The sequence below is a fragment of the Symphalangus syndactylus genome, chromosome 13, assembly GCF_028878055.3.
Source record: "Symphalangus syndactylus isolate Jambi chromosome 13, NHGRI_mSymSyn1-v2.1_pri, whole genome shotgun sequence".
NCBI lineage: Eukaryota > Metazoa > Chordata > Mammalia > Primates > Hylobatidae > Symphalangus > Symphalangus syndactylus.
The window spans coordinates 62,961,892-62,984,640 of NC_072435.2; the positions used below are offsets into that span (position 1 = coordinate 62,961,892).

The following is a 22,749-nucleotide window of genomic DNA, read 5'->3' on the forward strand; positions in this document are numbered from 1 at the left end:
TTGCAATAACACTTAATACGAGATCTATCCTCTTAACAAATTTTAAGTGTACAGTGCATTATTGTTGACTATACATACGATGTACAACAAACCTCAGAAGCTTATTCATCTTACTTAAGTGAAACTCTACACCTGTTGATTAATAACTCCCATCTCCTCCTAATTCCAGCTCCTGGTAACCACCATTCCAGTCTTTGTTTTCTAAGTTTGACTATTTTAGATACATCATCTAAGTGGGATCATGCAGTACTTGCCTTTCTGTGTCTGGTTTTATTTCACCTAACATAATGTCCTCAAGGTCAATCCATGGTGTTGCCTATTACAGAATTTCCTTCTTTCTTAAGGCCGAGCAGTTTTCCACTGCATGTGTATACCACATTTTCTTTATCCATTTATCTGTTGATGGACATTTGTTTTCACATCTTAGCAATTGTGAGTAGTGTTGCAGTGAACACAGTAGTGCTAATATCCCTTGAAGATCCTGATTTCAATTCTTTTGGATACATACTCAGAAGTGAGGCTGCTGGATCATATAATAGAAATATATTTTTAAGGACCTTTTAAGGTTTACCATGAACATTAACTACTAATTTTCTTTTTCTGTAAGATCTTTTATTTCACGAATCTGAATTCTTCTACCAAGGGGATTTTTAGGAATCAAATTCTCATAGTTGGTGAGAAACTGGTATATTGAAAATATAAATTAATTACATTGTACGATATTTGAGATTTTTCATTAGATATCTAAAATATCACATTAATATTCATTCATTGGCTTTTTGGCATAAATCTTACTTTTAAATCAAAGTATAGAAGAGATTTTGAGGGAAATGCTCTCAAATAGCATAGCATAGATGAGACATAATTGATTATTTTATTATGCTTCAGGGTCAATTGTCTTTAAGATCCAGTAGAGAAACAGAGGGTGGCATTAAAAAAGTTTGAGTTGTGATTCAAATACAAGGTCTCCAAATGGAAACCTCTATATTAGAAGCACATTTTTCGTGCACAGTTTTATCTAAGATGGGCTGGAAGGGATCTGGAGACCTGCAGGAATGTGTTTAGGGATGGCAAAGATAAAAGTCTCTGAGTAATATGGGAAGAAGACTGGGTGTTGATGGTGTTTCCTTGACTGCCATGGTCCCAGTAGCCTTCTCCTCTTCAGTCTGGCTGTGTTCATTGTTAATGTCAGGAAATCAGGCAGCATTCTGTGGAATGATGAAGAGGATCTCAGATAAGTGAGAATTAATTACATGAGATAGGCATTGCCTAAAAGCTGTCATTCTTCAGTTGAGTGCCTGCAGGGGACAATCGGAACCTCCTGCAAGTATAATTACCACCTTACAGTGGAGTGACCTGATTTACAAAAATACAGCAATAATAAAATAACATTTACAAAGCAATTTATACTTTACAAAGATATTTCATGATCATTTCTTTATTTTATCCCTGTAAAAACTCTGCAAAGTAGATAGGGCAGGGAGAGCTACTCTTTTACTAAAAGATGAAGAAACAGAGAGAGGTTGACTTGCCCCTAATCATACAACTACTGTGTGGGAGAATCCTGGTCTCCCAGGTGCACTCTTGCCACCACACCTTGCTCCACTGGTGAGTTGGAAAAGCCACCCAACTCTTCAGACCCACAGCAAAAGAGAATGTGCAGCCTGCTGCAAGAGTGTGTGTGCGTGGATATGTGGAAGTTTGCGGTAATGCTACAAACAGGGAGCATCACAGTAAAAGACACTGTTTTATATAAGAGAGGTGGCACAGGGAGAAAGAGAAAGAAGGAGAGCGAGAGAAAATGAGAGTAAAAGTGAGAGTAAGAGGGTGGATCTTGAGGAAAGAAAGAGTGCGATGGAACCTGAAAACCATATACTAAAACTAAAAACCAAAATGTCAAAACTTTTTTTGTTTTTGTTTTTCAAGACAGGGTCTTGCTCTATTGACCAGGCTGGAGTACAGTGGAGTGATCATAGCTCACTGCAACTTCCAGCTCCTGGGCTCAAGCGATCCCCCCCACCTCAGTCTCCCAAGTTGCTGGGACTACAAACACACACAACCATGCCTGGCTAAGTTCTTTAAAATTTATTAATTAAAAAAAGATTGTTTTAAAGATGAGTTCTCGCTATATTGCCCAGACTTGTCTCAAACTCCTGGCCTCAAGTATTCCTCCCACCTCAGCCTCCAGAGTTGCTGGGTTTACTGATGCGAGTCACTGCACCTAGAGTAAACATTTTCTAAGGGAACAAAATAAAAGGGAGAGAACTCACAGAAATGAGACCACTCAAGTCTCAAGCCCTATCTAGCATAAGCAAAACACTACCATTATAAAGAAATGCCTGAATACACGTACAGTCTAAACTCACAGAGCTCCTTATTTGGAAGGAGCGTATCATCTAAAAGGATGAATGATGTCTGTAAAGCTCACTGGAGACAGGCTCAAGGTGGTAGGTAGTTGGATTTTCCAGGATCAATAGATTGCTTGAGGCAAGTACCAACAACGGAGCCAGTGGATGGCCACCTCTAAGAGGCTAGGGTCACGATTCAACTTTTCTTTGTAAGGGAAACTCCCTAGCCCCATGGTTTCCCAGCATTCAGGGCAGCACAAGAACCATTAATGGGAACAGAAGGTAGATGCTGGACTCAAAATCTGTGCTGGATCTCTCTGCCACTCTGACTTGGCCACTCCATTTAGAGGCCTCTTGTTGCAGGGCTTTGGTCAGGAGCTCTTTTATAGGCCTGCCCATGCAAAGGGTATAGTTATCATGTGAAGAAAGTTTTCTCTGACCCCTGAGGGTACAGAAAAGAAAAGGCTTGGGTGAGTAGTGAGTGCCAATGAACCTCTTAAAAAGATGTTCTGTTTAGTGCACCTCCTGGAGCACTTGTTCAATCAGTGCATAGAGCCTGAGTATACTTTGGAACTGGGAGGGAGGGCAAGTGCCCGAGGAGTGCACCTGTCGGACATTGCTTGTTAACCACTGTCTCTTTCCACTAAGCCTGGACATAGCTAGCCAAACCACTATCATCAATAACCAGTCTGAATTGGCATAATAAATAACATCTCTTCGCCAACTTTCTGCTAGACATTTGGGTAACGTTACACACTCGTTACACTTTTGTGATAGGCAATGAACAGTTTGTGGGGGACATGCAACATTATGAGAAGGTGAGACAAGCTTAGGTTCCCCAGGTGAATATTTGGCCCTATTTTACCATGGGGCAGAGTCATTAAACGCTTTAGTCCTTTGAAAGATGTAGCGGCAAGAATAGAAAAGGTAAGGTTATGAGCCACCCAGGTATAGAGCCCTCCAAATGCTATGGGGATATAAGCACTCTTGGAAACATATCTGGCCACTGTGAATGAAAACAAATGGATCAGAACCAACTACTTTTAGGATAAAATATCATCACAATAAAAATATGGTAAAAGAAAATAAATAAGAAAAGGAAAAAAATCCACAGATCACTGGCTGCTTGGATTTTTGAAAGAAAAGTATGTAGCTGGTGCTATTTTTACACATCTCGGGTGTATTTCCAAGGCCACAAAATGAGTTGACAATGATTTACTGACTTTTGAACATAATTTGCAGCTGTTTTGTATCTCAAACTGAGTCTCAATTTAATCGTGAATTGATCGCAGCTATGGTAAAATGCAAACTTCCATTTAGCATTGGGAGAGAGAGTAAAGTCAAAACAACCACTTGTTTCTTGATTCAGCCAAGTAATTGGTTGATCTGGGGAAGAAGAAAACAATTGTTTGAGAGAATTGGTCAGAAAGATCTCGGCAGACTCTCAACACAGGCCCAGCCACTGAGCCTGCGGCCATGTCATTATTGCTCTTTCGCTAATAGACTGTTCCCTCAATGGCACCGACGTTCTGTGATTATCTGATGAGACCACTAGAAACCCTGAATGGCTCAGTTGTCTCTCCTGCCAGTCTCCTTTCCTCATACTAAGGCTTATTATGTGTGAAAGAAATAAATACATGAAGTGGGAAAGTGATAGAATTGAAAAGACAATGAACAGCTGCATTGAAATATATCTTTTCAATTTAGTGCTTTATTTAAGGGTTTCAACTCAGCATAGAGACATTATGTTTTCTTGAGCCATCCAGGAAATCATATCAGTTACAAGAAGGTTGGCTCACTTGAGCGTCTGATTTGCCTGCCCATTTAATGGAGACGATAAAAGGCTGCATTAGGCTCTCTACTTTGTCCTTCATGGGACTCCATCTCAATTCTCTTCAGTCATCCACACTCTTTTTTTTCCAAAGACCTATTGACTTCAGGGAGGGTTATTACTGCAAATGCAATTTGGTTAGATGCTCAAAAGAAAAATGCTTGACTATCAGAAACCACTATCTAAGCTAATTGCCCTTTGAGTGCAAAGTAATAAAGCTGAGAATCCATGGCAAAATTAAAAATGCGTCCAACCTGACAATTTTCACCTTGCGTTAAGGTCAAATTACTTATACTTATTCATAAATGAACTTTCCCGACCTTGTTTTATGATTAAAAAATGTATAGCACATTGAATAATTACATAAATATCCTTAGTATATGTTGGATACATTAATAGTGTTATGGGAATAGGGAAGCTATGCAAGGCCCCAAACTCTACCTCTAAAAATTGTATCCTTTTATCATGTGCACACCCATAGCCCCTTTTACACTTGTTTAGTACTTCCTTCATTATCTTAAAGTTCTATTTTATTTATTTACCTGTTTATTTTACTGGTATGACTTTCCATTTGGATGACTGCTGTTTATACCTGTTGAGAATGCAGACCCCCTGGGGGCAGCTGACCAACCTTAAAGTGAAAACTAGTGTTCACAAGTTTATCACACTGTCCATGCTGAAGTATTTTAAAGTAGATTCTAGTTAACATACAAACCTCTTGTGAGATCAAAGTTAGGAAATATGGTAGAAGTCAAAGGGTGTAATGGTTAATACTGAGTGTCAACTTGATTGAAGGATACAAAATATTGATCCTGGGTGTGTCTGTGAGGGTGCTGCCAAAGGAGATTAACATTTGAGTCAGTGGGCTGGGAAAGGCAGACCCATCCTTAATCTAATCAGCTGCCAGCATGGCTAGAATATAAGCAGGCAGAAAAATGTGAAAACAGAGACTGGCCTAGCCTCCCAGCTGACATCTTTCTCCTGTCCTGGATGCTTCCTACCCTTGAACATCGGACTCCAAGTTCAGTTTGGGGACTAGGACTGGCCCTCCTTGCTCCTCAGCCTGCAGATGGCCTATTGTGGGACCTTGTGAGCATGTGAGTTAATTCTTAATATACATATATGGGTTTATTAAGAAGGTGGGTATAGATAACTCTGCATTTTTGCTAAAAGGGAAATGGATCAGTGGGTTACCAGAAAGTATTTTGTTTAGATGCAAAGCAACGTAGCATGTTTTTAAAGCAATGATATAGCAGAAGGGTAAATAGGTGATTCAAGAGAAGGAATAATTGCAGAGTCAAGTCATATATACCTATAATAAACCCATATGTGTATATATATATATATTCCATTAATTCTGTCCCTCTAGAGAACCCTGACTAATACAAAGGGACTTCAGAAAACTCTATTAGTCCCATCTTTATCTCTCTCTTTTTAATTTCTTCTTCCTTTTTAGCTTCTTCCAACCTTCCTTCAACATTTCCATTTATAATAAACAATCTTAAATACAACTCATTCCTCTGCAAAGATGTGGAATGTTTTTCCTATTTTCCTTACATTAAGTGAGTCATAACTTACTGAAACTTAGTGGAAAACCTACTGACAAAAGAAGAGTATTGACAATATAAAACCACTGGGGAAATGGTGTGAAGCAAGGAGGAGGTCCCTATGCTTCTTGAACAGAGCTGATAGGAGTGAAATAGGTGCTCTTCAGAGTCAATAGAAACAGTAGGGATGGTGGGGTTTATTCTAGGACCACAGAATAAGAGGAATGAAAGTGCTATCTATAGTAATTACATTTTTTACACCTACCATATTGGCAAAAAAATTGATAACATGAAGATGTGTGGAAATGCATCCATAAGTTATTGACAAACATGCATTTTTACATTCTTTATAGATGTCCATTTGCCAGTATCTATTAGAATTACCATTGCATATAAATTTTGACCCCAAAATTTCACTTCTAGGAATTCATTGTTCAGTTCCATGTACATGTGCAAAGACATATGTAGGAAGATATTTCTTGCAGCATTGTTTATAGAAGCAACTAAAATAAACAGTAATAAGGAAATGGTAAAATAAATAAAATATGGCACATACAGCTCGATGCTATATGTAATCATTTATTAAAAAATGAGGCAGCTCCATATGTACCCACAGACATGGAACATTCCTTGCCTCAGTTATCTATTTCTATCATAATGTCATGTAACACATCATCAAAAATTTAGTGGCTTGACACCATAAACATGTATTTAGCTTAATCATCTGTAGGTTGATGATTTAGGCTATGCAGTTCTTCTGGTTTCAGCTGGGCTTGCTTGCATATCTGTGGATCAGCCGGATATTGGCCAAAGTGATCAGAGGAGAATCTTTTCCCCCTCCACCATCAAATGTGCCATCATACCTCCATTGGTGCCCATATATTGTGCCTTCCCTTGTGTCATAGCAGGTGTGCTGTCCTGGCTCCGGTCTGAGGCTCATCCCTCTATGAGGTTATCTACTTATTGACTTGACTCTGCAATTATTCCTTCTCTTGAATCACCTATTTACCCTTCTGCTATATTATTGCTCTAAAAACATGCTACATTGCTTTGCATCTAAACAAAATACTTTCTGGTAACCCACTGATCCATTTCTCTTTTAGCAAAAATGCGGAGTTATCTATACCCACCTTCTTCACTTCCTCACTTTCCATTCTTTCTTGAACCCACTCCTGTCGAGCTATTGTCCCCACCAATCCACTGATACTGCTTTTGCCAGGGTCTTCATCGATTTCCATATTGCCATGTCAAATGATTCCTTCTTCGTCCTCATCTTACTCAACCTCTTGGTAGCAGCTGGCATAGTTGATCACTTTAGCCTTCTTGAAACTCTCTCTTCTTTTGGCTGCAAGGAAACCTCCCTCCTTGTTTCTGCCTATCTCACTGGTCACTACTTCTCATTTTCTTGGGCAGAATCTGTTTTATCTTCCTAACTCTTAAATGTTGGAATGCTCCAGGCTCAGTCCTCAAATCTCTTCTCTCTTCTTTCACAACTCATTTCCTAGATGATTTCATCCAACCCCATAGTTTTAAATACCAACTATATGTTGATAGATCTCAAATATACTTCTCTATTTATCTTATCAGAAATATTATTCCCTTTCTGTGGAAAAATACAATAAATAACCCTATACATATATCTTTCATTAGTATTGATTTTACTTCTTAGAAGTTGATAGTTGTGAGGAATGGTATATTTTTCAATTCTCTTGCTATTATTAAATTGCTCTTAAAAAGACAGCAACATTTCTGTTGCTGTCTTTCTACACATTTCTACCAGAAATAGTGGAGAGTATACTTTTTCTTGCAACTCTGCAAGTAATAGGTATTCTCATTTCATTTTTGTGTCTGATGGGTTCAAGGAGATGCCAACTTTTAGTAAGTGGTAGTAACAGTCTATCTAGTGTAACTGACTGGCTAGAGTAGCAGACTGAGAGGTGGTAGGAGGGTTATTGTTGAAATAACCAATATCCTGTGCTGTGTACTGTAAGAGAAGAAAAGAGAAGAGGACGGGGTTTTCTGTAAAGGTTCTGGTAGAACAGCTGACCAAGCTTCCTAATGTGATGAAGATTGTTGTCCAGAGACTTTTGGAAATCTAATAAGTGTCCACTTTAGGCAATTGTATTGACTAATATCAGGTGCAGCTGAAAGTAACAGAGACAATAACAATACAAAAAACAATATCTCATGTGATAGTCTGGAGGTAGCAATTCAGGATTTCAGGGCTGGTAAGGCCCTGCCCGGTGTCAGCCTTTTCTATCTGTTGAACTGAAATTCGTGGCTTCAGTTCCCAATGTCACCTCATAATCAAGTATGGCTGCTGGATCTCCAGCAACTACATCTACATCAAGTGGAAAAAGGAAGAAATTGAAGAAGAACACATTCCTTCCCTTTAAGGAAATTCCTAGAAACTGCGCACACTAATTCTGCTTATAGCTCATCAGCAAGACCAGGAAATGTCTACTCTGGATGGCCAGCTAAAAATCGAGAGTTCTTTTTCCAGGTTGACTGAGAGAAGTCAAATGTATAATGGAGGAAACTAGAAATTTCTGCCACAGCTATCACTGAGTCTCAAGTAGAAATTGTCTAAGGAAAGGCTTAACTACAATGATGATGACAAGTTCCTGGGTTTGGGTTATTAAACAGAGTGTTAGATAGGAACTGATTATCTTGAACTGAATAGACATGATTGTGTTCATTTCTACAAACTTCCTCACTTGTGGTTCTCAACTAGCATTGATTTTACCCCCCAAGAGACATTTAGCAATTTGAGACATTTTAGTTGGTCCCAATTGGGAGATGGTGGATGCCACTGGCATCAATGGGTAAAGACTAAACATCCTACAATACACAGGACATTCACACAATAAAACTTATCTAGTCCAAAAATGTCATTAGTGCTGAGGTTGGTAAACCTTTCCATAAACAATTCATAAAGGTTTTAGTCAAATGTCAGGGTCTAAGCAGAGAGCTGTGTGCATTGCCAATTTTGAGCAATTAAAATAATTAAATTTCATATTACTCTGGCTTCATTTGGGCCATGGAATTCCTCATTTGATCCACTGGGTGAGAGATTAAGTAATTATTTCCCCAAAACACATGACCTCTTTTTATGTAGACTTTTTATGTTGCTATGTGGCAGTGTGACCTATCGTTATAACATTAGTACGATCATTTCAGAATCATTTTCAACCCTCTAGACCAACCTACTTTTCTATCCTTCCTGAGATGGGTGATGTTTTCCTCTCTTATTTCTTGTTTCTCACTGCACTTACCACATTGCACAGTAATCACATGTTGACACGTCTGAATCCCCTACTGGATCACAAGCTCCTTTAAATCAGGGACAATATTTTATTTATTTTTGTATTTCTAATGCCCAGTGCAGAGTATGCAACTTAGCAGGAGCTCATAAACACACATTGAACTGAACTGAGCTCTTGTTTATCCTTGGGCCTCTCTTCATTCCAGGCCTGCTTGGATATCTTCTGGTTTGGCACTCACAGCAAAGAATCTATCACTAAAATGCTTCCCATTCTGGCACTTCCTCTAAAATCCAGAGGACGGGAAAATTCAGAGAACAGGAACTAAGGTGTTAATAATTTAGTTTCTTCTGTGCCCTCTCTGAGTCAGCTGCCTCTCTGTGGTTACATTTTCTCCCAACCACAGCCAGCTTTCAAATATAAGTATCAACTAAAAACTCATTGAGGTGGTTTTTGATGTAGGCAACAGAAATTGAGTGTGTTCCATTTTAAAATTTTCTTAAGGGAAGGATGATACCACTTGGCCTGAAGTTGGCAGGTTGGTTCCAAGGAGGGTGAGGAACAAAGGTGGAGGAGATAGGAAGCCATAGCAGTGAGAATGTTGGCAGGCCCAGGAGCAGGATGAGAATTACCACAAACTGGCGGGTGGTGTCAATTCTCTATTTTGGTTCGTGGAAGAGGTTAGCTATCATGAGAGTCCACAGGCCTATCCACACATCCTTCAGCAGGCTTCTATTGAAGGATTCTTCTGCCTGGAGACTAGTTAAGGTGGTTTCTCTTTCACTAAGAACATATCATATCCAACAGAATCCAGCACATTCAATTTAGAGATTTTCTTGAGACCAATTTATATAACCTAACAACTATTAGGTAGAAAATATCTTCTCACAGCACCATGAATAGAGACAGCTTTTTCTGACCATCCATCCTCATGTTTTTTTTGGGGGGTGAGACAGGGGGTGATTTGGGGGTTATGGCCTATTTAATGAGATGAATGGCCAATAATCTTTTAAAAATGTCAAGAATACAATATCTTCTGTACTGCTGTGATGCCTCTGTTGAGACTTACTAAATGGCCATGCATGGAACTTGAATTGACCAAGACCATTTATTCATTCATACATTCAGTCATGCATACCTGCATTTAATTTATATTTATTGAGCTTTTACTAGGAGCTAGCTGTTCATGAAGATTGTAAGACACTTTTACTAGGAGCTAGATGTTCATGAAGATTGTAAGACACAGAGCATGGTTCTATCCTGATACAATCCAGGCAAGATAAAGATAAAAGGTGGGATGGTGATAAGAACAATGGTGACTAAGAGCTTAAGAAAATGGTACAGAGTCAGAGTGTCAGTGAGTTCAGAAGAGTAAGCAGTTCTTCAACATAGACTCCAGAGGTCAGGAAAAACTTGATGAGAAGTTGAAAACTGAGCTGAGTCTTGCAGGGCGGGTAGGATCTGGACGCGCCTTAGGGCTCTACACCTGTGGTTCTTTCTTCATAGAATGCTCTAATGCTTGGATAAATCCTCTTAATTTTTTATATCTCAGATTAAAAGTAATTCCCTTAGAGAAGGCTTCCATGACCCACTGGATTAGGTAACCTGACACCTTTATGTGTCATCATAATGCCTTGTACTTCTGTGTAGCACTTATCAAAACTAGAGCTTAAAGCTCCTGAAGGAGGGACTGTGTTTGTCTTGTTCACCTTTGAATCCCCAGAACCTATTAAAGTTTTTGAAACTGAGTAGGTACACCATAAATATTTGTCCAAATAAATAAATGAATAAGTAGGCATAGAGAAACGGTGGGTGTTCCTGAGTAGTATGAGTGGGTGTAGACATGAGTGTGTGCATGGCAGGCTGTGAGGTTCTGTGTAGATTGCATAGTATACCTGTGTGTGGAGCAGTGGAACACGATTGTGAGGGTGGGTTGACTGTCTAATATCAGGGAAGGAGGTTAGTCTTTTTCTATTGGTCATGAGGCTGTGGAAACTGAAATTGATTGTTTTGAAAATTAATCTGTTTATATTACAAGAGTGAATTTGATGAGGAAGAGGATTTGTAGAGCTTTGCATCCTTAATAACTAACAGAAACAGGGCTGCCTTTCAAGAATCTGGAGTAGGAGCTAGTTTATTAAACAGTGACTTAATGTTTTCAAACTAAAGACAATAAGGGTCAAATCCCTACCTCATAGAGACATGGCGATAACAACATATACATGGAAAATGGAAGCTCCTCATTCCTATGATAGGTTGTGTAACCCCCATGCAGGTTTATTCTGTGAGGATGCTAAATATACCAATCAGACTGCTCCTTCATTTAGGAAATTGCACAATGAAGCTTTAAAGATTAAAGTTTAGTTCCTTCCATGAGTTCATCTGAACTGAAATGTCTTTTGAAAACTCAGATTGCAATATCCTCTCCCACTACTCCCCCTGACCTTTCCCTTCCTTGATTCCATTCCTCTTTAATTTCCTGAGCTCTGGCTCGTATGTGGAGAATTTATTTCATTCTACAACCTCCCAAGCATTTACTCATAAAGGGATGTCCTAGAGGCAGAATGGAGCCATGTAATCCTGAACACTGATTTATGTGGCTTCCACCATCCTGTGGGCTCTTCACTCTCCCCTTCATTAGACCTTCAATTAGACTATAAACTCCTTGAGGACAAGGTCCAATCATAATTCACCCTTGCGTCCACTTATCATTACCTGCATTTTGTGCAGAATAGCTCTTTGGTATATTTGTTGAATGACTCAAGAATGGGTCAGAAGTTTAGATGCAGTTTGCTGGCTCTCATCTGGGAATGAGAGAAAGTCTCATACAATCCCTCTAGAACTAGGACTTTTCTGGAATCAGAGTAGAATCAGCCCCACTAATTCTGGTGGGTTCTGGTTTCACTTTAGCCAGACTTGGCTATCTGTCCTTTTAGTTATCTGACCAATTTAGTTATGCTACTAGGTCCAGGCTTCTTACTTGGGAGGTGGCCAGGCACATGCTAATGATTCCAAGTCAGAGTTGCAGTAGAGTTGAGATGGATAAGAAATAAAAATGTCCCATTCTGTGACTGGAAAGTAATCTACTAGATCTATTAAGACTCCTGAAAATGACTGTCTAACATTATGGTATGTGTGGAATTGGTCACACATATGTGCATTACACACATGTAATAAACACGTGAATGAAGTTTGTTGTTCGTTTCACCCCATCTTGTAAATACAATTCAGGCAAATGGAAGAGTTGGCAGAGCAGTGGAAAAGGCATTAGAATCAGATTCTATCTTCCCAATAATTTAATAAGACTCAGCCTTCTCACCCATAAAATAAGGAGTTGGAATACAATAGCTCTTAAGAGCACTTCTAGCTCTCAAATTCCATTATTCATCAGCCTGCCAGAAAATATATCTTCCCCTTCCAAATATGGACTCAACACCCCACCTGTTCCAGAAGTTCCCCAGATACCCCTACACATCTCCCTGGTTTCAGCCTCCTACTTCTCCAGCCTTCTCCAAGGCATTCTTCTCTCTCACTGCCAGCCCACACCTAAAAAAAAGACTTCTTTTTATCAGCTCTTTTCTCTTTGCTTCCTCTTTCTGCATTTAAACGAGATTCGTTTCCAATATTGTTTGTTCACTGCCTAATGAAGATCAGGTCTGCAGTATGATTCTCACGGGTCCCAGGCACTTTTGCCTTCATGGGCCCCTTATTCCATTAAAAAATATTAAAACTGTTATTTTACAACTGTGTTAGTATAAAGTTGATTATTTTAATACTTTATATTAAAACATTTTCTGCAGTCTCAAAATTATTTGGTGTGTGTGTGTTGTGTGTGTGTTTACTACTACGCCTAATGGATAGGTTGGCTCTGCTGGAAATAAGTAATCAATTACAGTATAGTATGGTAATTATACGCATGTCCTATGAATAAGCAATAGACCTACACCCAAGAAAATTATCATTTTTTCTTCAGTGGAGAGAAGGAAAGGTCAAAAACAATTCAGGAAGTTAGAAATGGTAGATCAGGGTTCAGGAAAATCCCCCTTGACTGTGGTGGTCTACTATGACCCTGAGAGTCCTCCATTTGGCAGGCAGCAGCCTACCTAGTCTCTGTGCCATCATTCACTCATTGAACATCGCATTTGTTGCAGGCACTGTTCAGGTGCTTGGGATCCATCTGTAACTAACACAAACAAGGTTTCTTCTTTTAACTTCCCTGTGATGTGAATCTGAATATGAAGACATAGCTTCTTGAAATGCATTATTTCCCACTTTATGCAGTGGGAGCAAGGGGCGGATGCATTTCCCAGTGGCTTGGGGGTAAGGAGACAGCAGCACTCAGAGCTCCCTGGCAATGCTCATTAGGGAAGGCTCCGCCTGAGGAGTCCCTTAGTGACAGTTCATATGATTACTAAAGATTATCTTTCTGAATCAAGATTACTCTTCCGAAGCATGTTTGGGGGGAGTTCCTTGCAGGTGCTTTATTTCTCTAGGAGTTTCATGTTAAATATATTTGATATTGACGTAACTATTGCAACATAAATATTTTGCCTTAAAATAACAACCCTGGTTCCTTTCACATTTTTGTGAAAAAAAAAAAAAAAAAAAAAAAAAAAGGATGACCCAATTTTATTTTCAAGGTAACAGGTGGAGGCTTCCAAATTTTCTACATGAGAGAAAGAAAAAGAACACCTAATGTTCTGTGTTTGCAGGAAAAACTCAAAGCATAGCTAATTCAAGCAATACCATTTGTTAATTTATCACAAGTGGGAGATGCAAAGAGGACTTTTGAACTGAAGTCTAATAATTCCATATTAGGTGTGGTCCATGGTGCTGGCCATTTTTTACAGGTGAATTTTGTTCTTCTTTGAAACTTGGTGGCTATTGAAAAGACTTTAGTGTTATTTTCCTATTAGTTTTGACTCTAGGCTGCCTAATCTTACTGTTTCCAAAGTTGTAGAGGAGATTGTTGGCTCCCATTGGGAAAGAGGAAGACATTAGACGCTATCTTATAAAGGGAGCTGCATCTTCTTTTGAGATTCATGCATAGAAATCAATGGGGTAGAGAGCAATTGCACAGGATGCTAACAATGGTAGAGATGTTACCAGTCATCATTCTAAGTCTTCACTGTCTCCAAGCTTACTATGGTCCATACACACTATTTTTTCTCACTTTATTCTACATGCCGAGTGGACTGATCAAATTCAAGGAATAAACAGTCATTATTTATAGGGAACTTTTGGGATGGACTCTTACAGGACATAGGGTCATTCTTTGACCCTCTGCCCCCCGCACAAAAATCTACCTAAATAAGTCTAAGTATCTTTTGTTTATAGGAAGATTCTTACGAACAGCAAGCAGACTTTTAAAAACAGAAAAATTTCACTGTAGTGTGGATGCTTTGGGGCTTATACCATGAAATAATAAAGTCTGTGTAATGTACTCTTAATTATGAGCTCATTTCTATGACTTTTTATTTCTCTCTCACTTCTTAGTTTATATAAGGTGATTAATTATAGATTGACAATGAAAGAAACACAGACTTACATGCCCACAGATTAAAGAAATCAGTCATTACATTTAATGGTGAGCCTAACAATGAGGGATGTGCTGCCCTTATGGTGTTTCTCGTTCGGGGTTAGTTAACTAGAATCCTAAGGGAAATTTGGCAAGGAGAATACTATTGAATTAAAACTTCCCTGAGTCTTAGTCCATTGAGCTTAGGAGCAAGAAAGAAAGCCAAATTGGTCAGTGTGGAGAGTTCTTAATAAAAGCAGCCTTTGCTGTTTATCATTTCGTGGCTGACAGTCCTCCAATTGCGGGCGCCTAGAGCCTTAGCCATGGCCCCCAGGTCACAGGTGCATGCTGTGAGCCAAGAGACCAGGCTGAGCAGCCTTCATGTGGCAAATGCGGCAGGGCAGAGGCAACAAGGAACATTAAATGCATTTGCCATTGGGTAGGCAGCGTGAAGAGAGCTTTCATGAAGGTTTTAAAGGAGCTGGCAAAAAAAAAAAAAAAAAAAAAAAAATCACAGCTCCTCACAGACTCCCTCTCTGAGGAGATACCATGAGAGAGATAAGGAGCCTCATTTGCAATAATTAGAGAAACAGTGTCATCTATACATAAATATTTTAGATTTCAGCCATGGAATGAGTTTGTCGTGAATATCAAGACTGAAGGAATGGGAGTGAATGGCTGCACTGAATCCTGACACCAAGAAGATCTCAAAAGACAGTATAAGTGGTTCTGACAAGAAGACGAATTTCCAGGCCTTTTGAAAACCACATGAAATGAAGAAGAAAAATACCATCCAAAGCATCACATTTTACAAACCACCATATGTGATTAGAGACATAAATGCAGCAAAATAACATAGGTACAAATGTGGACACAGAGTCCAATCTAGGTCCAGGTGATGCACGGTTTCATTAGAGAGAAACTATCTAAGATACCTTGTATTCTCCCCATGGCTTTCCCTGTGGAAAGTCTAAGAATTGTGACAAAGAAGTCTTTGCTTCTTTGGCTTTTTACGGAAATACAACTGAATTTGATTCAAAAAGTCAAATCTTATCTTCAAAGTTCTGAATAGGTTAGATTTGAGCTATCTCTTTAGGAAAGAATAATAATGAAACCACCAAAGTTAGAAATTGTAAACTCATTGGGTATAGCTTTTCAGGCCCTGGAGACCTGTTATTTTGATGATTTTGAGTCAGGACAAAGAATGCCTGTGCTTGCACATAATTAAGTGTGCTTAGAATAACCACACCTTCTAGGCCTACAAACAAAAGCATCATCAGCATCGTATTAATTACTATTATTTGCATGTCTCTCAGAGCCCTGGATGGCAGTTTGCAAACCAGCGTCCTTGACTTTGCTTCCATATAGACATTAAAGCCTTCTGATCAAAAGCCCTATGGTTATCACCCTGGAGAAAAACCTGTAGTTTGGCAATATTGCTCAAGAAAAAATATTTTACCTCTTCATTATCAGGCCAACCAAATTTAGCATTTCAAGTGACCTTTACAGAAAACTATTTTAAATTGTGATAATTGCACTTTGGTTGTCTGGAAAAAAATCTATAATGTGCAAGCAGAACATTTGAATGTTGCATATATCACCTTATATTGGAATTTAAATGCATTATCAATTCCAATATTAGGGGCTAATAAATTCTATGAGTGTGTTAAGTGGCATTACATGTTCACTGATTCTCTAGAATCTTCAGCCAATATTGGAAAACATGGAACAGGTTTTACCCTTGACCTAGTATGATAATAAATTGAGGAGTTGTCCTAATACTTATGAATATTTAAAAATACAGCAACAATCCATTATCCACAATTCCAAGGTCTCAAAATTTCTGAAAACTGTAACAACTGACTTGGCGGCAAAACTTAAGCTAAGTTTCTGGCAGTGCAACCTAACACAACCTAGCTTTATTGACATCAGAATATTTACAGTCTCTAATTTATTCAATGTAAACATTAATAAATGTTTCTGTAGAAATATCAGTGTGCTTGATTACAGAGTACTGCATTGGAGTTGCCATGTAATAATATAAAGAACACTTACTGTTATATCTTTAAAACCCAAAAAGTTCTGAATCCTGAAATGTGTCTAGCCCCAAAGTTTTGTTGAGGAATTGTGGACTTCTTTAACCTTTGTGTTAGGCATGAATCTCAGGGCCTAAGCTATGCTATGCAAAAACATTACTTTGGATGCTTCTTTTCAAACAACTTAAAGTTGAATCTGAGTCCCCCAAAGTCATGGCTGGAACACTCTGTCCTGTCTATGTAACCCCCAGTTGAAGAAGACATACCAGGTGCCCACAGATCAGGACAAGGTCTTCTAATCTCCACTCCATCATGGTTGCCCCTTAGTTCGCCCTACAGTAACAAAAGCATCCTGATTTGCCTAGAACTTTCCTAGTTTTAACACTGAAAGTCCTGTATTCCATGAATTACCCCAGATAACATGGGACAGTTGGTCACTCCAGCCCTTCCCCAAGCCTACCAGCGTTTTGCTGACTCTACCTTCTTGCTTGGGTCTTGCTCTTTTGAGGTACACCATGCGGTTTGGAGGTCTGTTGCTTCCTTGAGACACGGTAAGGAGTGTTTCCAATCTGGGGTGCTCACGGGATCCACAGATCTCTCCTTTCTTTCCTCTGTCTCCCCATCTCCTGATCTGCAAAAACATGCACTTTCTCTCAGCCCTCACCAAGACATCTCCCATTGTCTTTCAGTGGTTTCATTTTTACACAAAGAGCAGGAAGAACACTAAATTGAGATGGCGTCTACTTTCTTCCCAGCAAAAATACCTGAGGCACAGAAGCCCAAAAAGCCTACTTAAAGTTGAGGAAGGGGAATACAAAGAGAACAAGCCCAAATTAACACATTAATAAACTGCCCGGCCACACATCGTCTGTTTTACAGAGGCTCCCTTCTTCATTAATTCGACAGACGGTGAAGCCTTTAGAGGGAGCACCTTTGTTCTCATAAACTCTTCTTTTGGACAGTGAGGCACGGGTTGTACTATCATCTTACACTTCTTTAATTGTTGTATGCTTTACAACACTCTTTCACATACATTATCTCATAGTAGGGCAAATATTATTATCCTCACATGTAGACAGAGAAAGAAATAAAGACCTAAAGGAGTGTAAATGATGTCATCATCAGCACCCCTCAATCAGTATTTTTTGGCAACTCCATGCAAACAGTTTTTAAAAGTCTCAAAAGCCAAATATTACCATCCTGATAGCTGCTTTGGTTTTGTAAATTCAGAGGTTTTTTCTTTTTTAAAGTCTTTTGAATGAGTCTCTAAGGACTGACATCCCCAAATAATATTTGCATTTGGCACTGTATAGTGGATACAAAAACAAAAACAATCAACAAAAAAGAATACTGTTCTTTTAGTCTTGTGAGGACAACAAAACCTTAAATGTATCTAGACACAAAAACATTTTCAACACACAGTTCATAGGAATGTCACCCAGATACAGTAACTGAGAGACAATGGGATTATTTGATTTGGAAGAAAGTGCATCGGTATTGTGATGGTAAGCCAGCCTCCTCCATTGCCACTTTGTTTCTTCCCAGCAGAATCACAAATTCATTTAGGTACCTACTCCACCCCATGAACCTCTGGAGAAGTTGAGTTCCAGGAGTGGATGTAATTGGTCTAAATCTAGCATTATCCCTTTTCCAAGAATTAGCCAGAAATTCCATGTGACCCATTCTGGTCAGTACGATGGAAGAAAAGATTTTCTGGAAGTTTCTGGAAAAGCTTTTACACACGTAAGACACAGAAATACAGTTTCTCTCTTCCAGCTGATGGGAGTGAAGATGCTAGTAACTTCAAGCCCTCCTGGTAGCCATCCTAGATCCTGAGGGATATGCCTGAGATGGTATTGATGGGACGATAGAGAGGAAGAAGTTCCCAGGTCATTGATAAAATCACTGGACAACTGGGTCAGCCAATTCTGAAGCCTGTCTTACCTCTGGACTTTCTTTTATGTAATCTAACACTTGTCCTAATTACGTGAGCCAGATAGAGTTTGGTTTTCTGTTCCTTGCTGCCAAAAGCATACTAACTGACACAAAGAATTATTCCTCCCTCACATTTGTCTTCCTTTCACAGATGAAGAAATAGGGACCCAGAGATGCCACATAATGTATGCCAAGGTCACAAAACCATGATTAAATGCCTTTTTTGTGTGTGAGATGGGGTTTCGCTCTGTCACCCAGGTTGGAGTCCAGTGGTGCAATCTCAGCTCACTGCAATCTCTGCCTCCCTGGCTCAAGCGACTCTCATGCCCCAGCCTCCTGAGTAGCTGGGACTACAGGCGTGTGCCACCACACCCAACTAATTTTTGTATTTTTTGTAGAGATGGATTTTGATCATGTTTCCCTGGCTGGTCTCGAACTCCTGAGCTCAGGCAATCCACCCACCTCAGCCTCCCAAAGTGCTGGGATTACAGGCATGAGCCACTGCACCCAGTCTGTTTAAATGCCAACTTTATAAACCTAAGATTAGTTGTAAAGGAAATTTTAGAGATGGCTTTCAACATAAGTTGGGTAGCAGATTTATAACAAAGTTCTGGCTGACATTTAGAATAGTAATAAGCTGAGTAATAATACTCAACAGGGAATCTCAGATAACTTCAAGGGGCCTTTTGGAGTCCTGGAGTTTCAACCTAGAAATTCCTTATCCTCTCAACATTATGTCTGCCAAGACTACACACCAAGAAATCTGGCCCTGGGATGTTCTAGACAACCAGAAGTTCCATTTAACCACCTTCCTTTAAAGTCAAGGGCCAGACTTAGGAAGCCAGCTTCTTGCTTTCTCTCTTCAAGCCCCTACCTGGGTGCTTCTAGAGTATGAGAATCAAGGTGCCCAGAAAACAGAAATCAGCAGCCCAAATTGGAGAGAATTTAGACCTTAAAATCTTCATGGGCTCAAAAATTTTCTCATTAGTATCTGCCTTCTGATCATAAGGGTCCCAGAAAACTCAAAACATGTCTTGCGGATCTGAAGCCACCCTGCATCTCCAGTGTTAGAGTAGCTCAATCCCCTTTTGTTTTCTACGTTCTTCTCCTTCTCTTCTACCGTCTTTGCCCACACCTCCCACATCTCCACCATATCCAGCCTGGGAAAGGTGCAGCCATGGCTGGGGACGGGAAGGAAAAGGAGGAGCAATGTGCCATCCCCTCCCCAAAGTCTCAGCCCCAGGGTGGGGTATTATTCTACCTCCTAATCCTTACATTTCTGCAGTGGTTCCTGTCTCTAAAGTCTTCATGTCTCCCTCCACAGTGTTTCTTGATGACACCAGTGTTTTATTTGAGAAACATGGAAAAACTGGCCAGTAAGCCCCTCAACCCCCAAACCACACCCCCTCTGTGTGGCAGCACAATTAATACGAAGTCCCATAATATTGTAGCCTATAATATTGTTTGCCACCTGCCTTTGGGAGAGGCAGACCTCCTTCAGGGTCTATCAGCAGCACCTTATTGTTTGTATCTTCTATTTAAATTTTTAATATGGATACATTGATAATTTTAATTAAAAATAACTTTCTGCATTACTTCACAACCTGTTTCTTTTTTTAGTTTGCGGTAATATGTTGAGAATAGTACGTGATACTTGTGGCAGGAGAGAGGAGTAGATTCCTTTTAAGGCAGTTAGAGGAACTCCTTGTTGTTCAGGCAAGCACCAAAGCAAGAAGCAGTGACAATTTTTCACTGATAGTGCCCCAAACTTGCCCTGCAAAGCTTAAAAGGAGACGCTCCTCTATGAGGTCCACTGCTTGAATCCAAGGCACGTGCTATGCTTAGTGGAGTGTGTTTAGAGCTCCTTTTTCCAACATGCCAAAAAAAAAAAAAAAAAAAGATGCTCATGCTACTTCTTGCTTTCTGTCTATTTCTTTCTTGCCCTTAGGCTTAAAAGCAAGCATGATGGAGAACAAGAGAGAAGGCGTGCCCTGGCAACCATTGCCAGGAAACAGATTTCACTGAAGTCATAAATTAGAAAGATAACCCACTTACCGGAGGTGGGTTCATATGCAAAGCTGAAAAATCTGCCAGTGTAGAGAATATTGCTACCTTTAGCTTCAGTTTTTTTTAATCACTCATGTTTGATAATTATAAAGATGTTTAAAGAAGAAATCATGATGTATAATCCTATCACTGTGTAAGCTCTGCTGACACTTTTTCTCATATAAATGTTTTCTTATGTAAAAATAATAAATACACATGGTAAAACAAAAATCAGACAGAAATATACAAAACAGAAAGTAAAAGTCTACTTAACATATGCTTCCTGCTTTGTTTATTTTTTAAGCTTAAATTTGCCAAAGGAGCTTCCTACTTTCAAAAACTTCTTTACACACATATATATAAATGTGTGTTCTTTTTTATTATTTATGTAAAAGAGATAATGCTGCTCACTTTTTTGGTCTTATATCTTTATTTTTCACTTTTTGGAAATCTACATCAGTATTTTAATTCTGCTCTATGACTACATCATATTTTATTGAACCAATCTGCTTTGCAAATGAATTGGTGGATATTGTTGTCAATGAATGATTAAAGGACTTTAACACATTAGAATTAAAATGAAGATATGAAATCACCTCGATTACCATTTATGAATTTATTATCTCTACTTAACAAGTGTTTATTGAGCACCTAATATATACCAGACATTTTCTTAGGTGCCAGGGATGTAAGTAGGATAATCATCTCTGAGTCAAATGGGTCATAGCCTAAGTGGAGGGAGACAGCTCAGCAAATCAATAATTACTGTCACTGCTGAGATATGAATAAGAAAAGATGCTGTAGCCACTGAGATTAGAAGCCCAGTGTAAGCTAAAGTTAAAGGGTTAATGAGGAGAAAATCTTAGAGCAAGCCACATGTGGGAAGGCTTGAAGACATGAAGTAGCACAATGTATTCATGGAGGTGCAAGAACTTGGGGCTGGTCAGAGCACAAGTTTCATGAGGGAATCCAGCCTAGGCAACAGAGCAAGAGCCCATCTCTAAGGCCCTTAAGCTAGAGACAGAGGCTGGGGTCAAAGCCATACCACAGACTTTATCCCAAAAGCCATAGGGAGTCATTGAGGTTTTAAGTACTGTGGGGAGAAGGGAAATGGGAGTGACGTGATAATTTTTAAATAATTTAAGAAAAAAAACAAAAATTAAAGATTAAAATAGAAAAACATCTGGCTACAAATTCACTCTCAGCATAGACAAAGGAAATAAGAGCTAGGTAAGAAAAATAAACGAGCTGCAGTTACAGTAGCTTATGTCTGTAATCCCAGCATTTTGAGAGGCTGAGGTGGGAGGATCACTATAGTTCAAGACTGGCCTGGGCAACAAGGTGAGACTGCCTCTACAAAAATAAAAATTAAAAAATTAACTGAGCATGGTTGCTCATGCCTCTAGTCCTAGCTACTTGAAAGGCTGAGATGGGAGAATCACTTGAGCCCAGGAATTTGAGATTATAGTGAGCTATGATTGCACCACTGCACTCCAGCCTGGGTAACAGAATGATGAAAACCCATCTCTTAAAAAAATGAAAGAAGGAAGGAAGGAATGAAGGAAGGAAGGAAAGAAGGAAGGAAGGAAGGAAGGAGAGAGAGAAGGAAAGGAAGGGAGAAAAGAAAGAAAGAAAAAGAAAGAAAGAAAGAAAGAAAGAAAGAAAGAAAGAAAGAAAAGAAAAAGAAAGAAGAAAGAAAGAAAGAAAGAAAGAAAGAAAGAAAGAAAGCAAGCAAGCAAGCAAGCAAGCAAGCAAGCAGGGAGGGAGGAAGGAAGGAGAAAAGAGAAAAGGAAGGAAGGAGAGAGAGAGAGAAAGAAGAAAGAAAAAGAAAGAAAAGAAAGAAAGAAGGAGAGAAAGAAAGAAGGAAAAAGAAGGGAAGGAATGAAGGAAAGGGAAAGAGAAAAGGAAGGAAGGGGAAAAGAGAAAAGGAAGGAAGGAAGGCAACAACAACAACAAAAACAGATTTCAAATGAAAAGTGAGTACGACAGGATACTGAGAGTATGAGCAAGATAACAAATTATTAAAGGATAGTTAAGAAAGGTAAATTAAATTTTTGATACAATATTCTAACTTAAATCATTCTAATGAATTTAACTCTCAATAAATATACTTCATAAAATCCATCAGGTAAGATGATCTTTGGCAAAGAAAAACTAGGATCCTTCTGAGTGGTGCTCTGGAGCCAGCTAAAGTGGTCATGGTAGGAGTATTTATACCATGGAAA

At 39.1% G+C, this 22,749-nt stretch overlaps 1 long non-coding RNA gene across 1 annotated transcript; it reads right to left on the bottom strand.

Moving 5' to 3' along the window:
* Positions 1–595: 595 nt before the first annotated feature.
* LOC129459759 (uncharacterized) lies at positions 596–19,879 on the bottom strand. Its single transcript, XR_008650054.1, has 3 exons — positions 19,754–19,879; positions 17,024–17,174; positions 596–1,208 (listed from the first exon to the last, which is right to left on the bottom strand). It is a non-coding gene; the product is annotated as an uncharacterized lncRNA (long non-coding RNA).
* Positions 19,880–22,749: the final 2,870 nt, after the last annotated feature.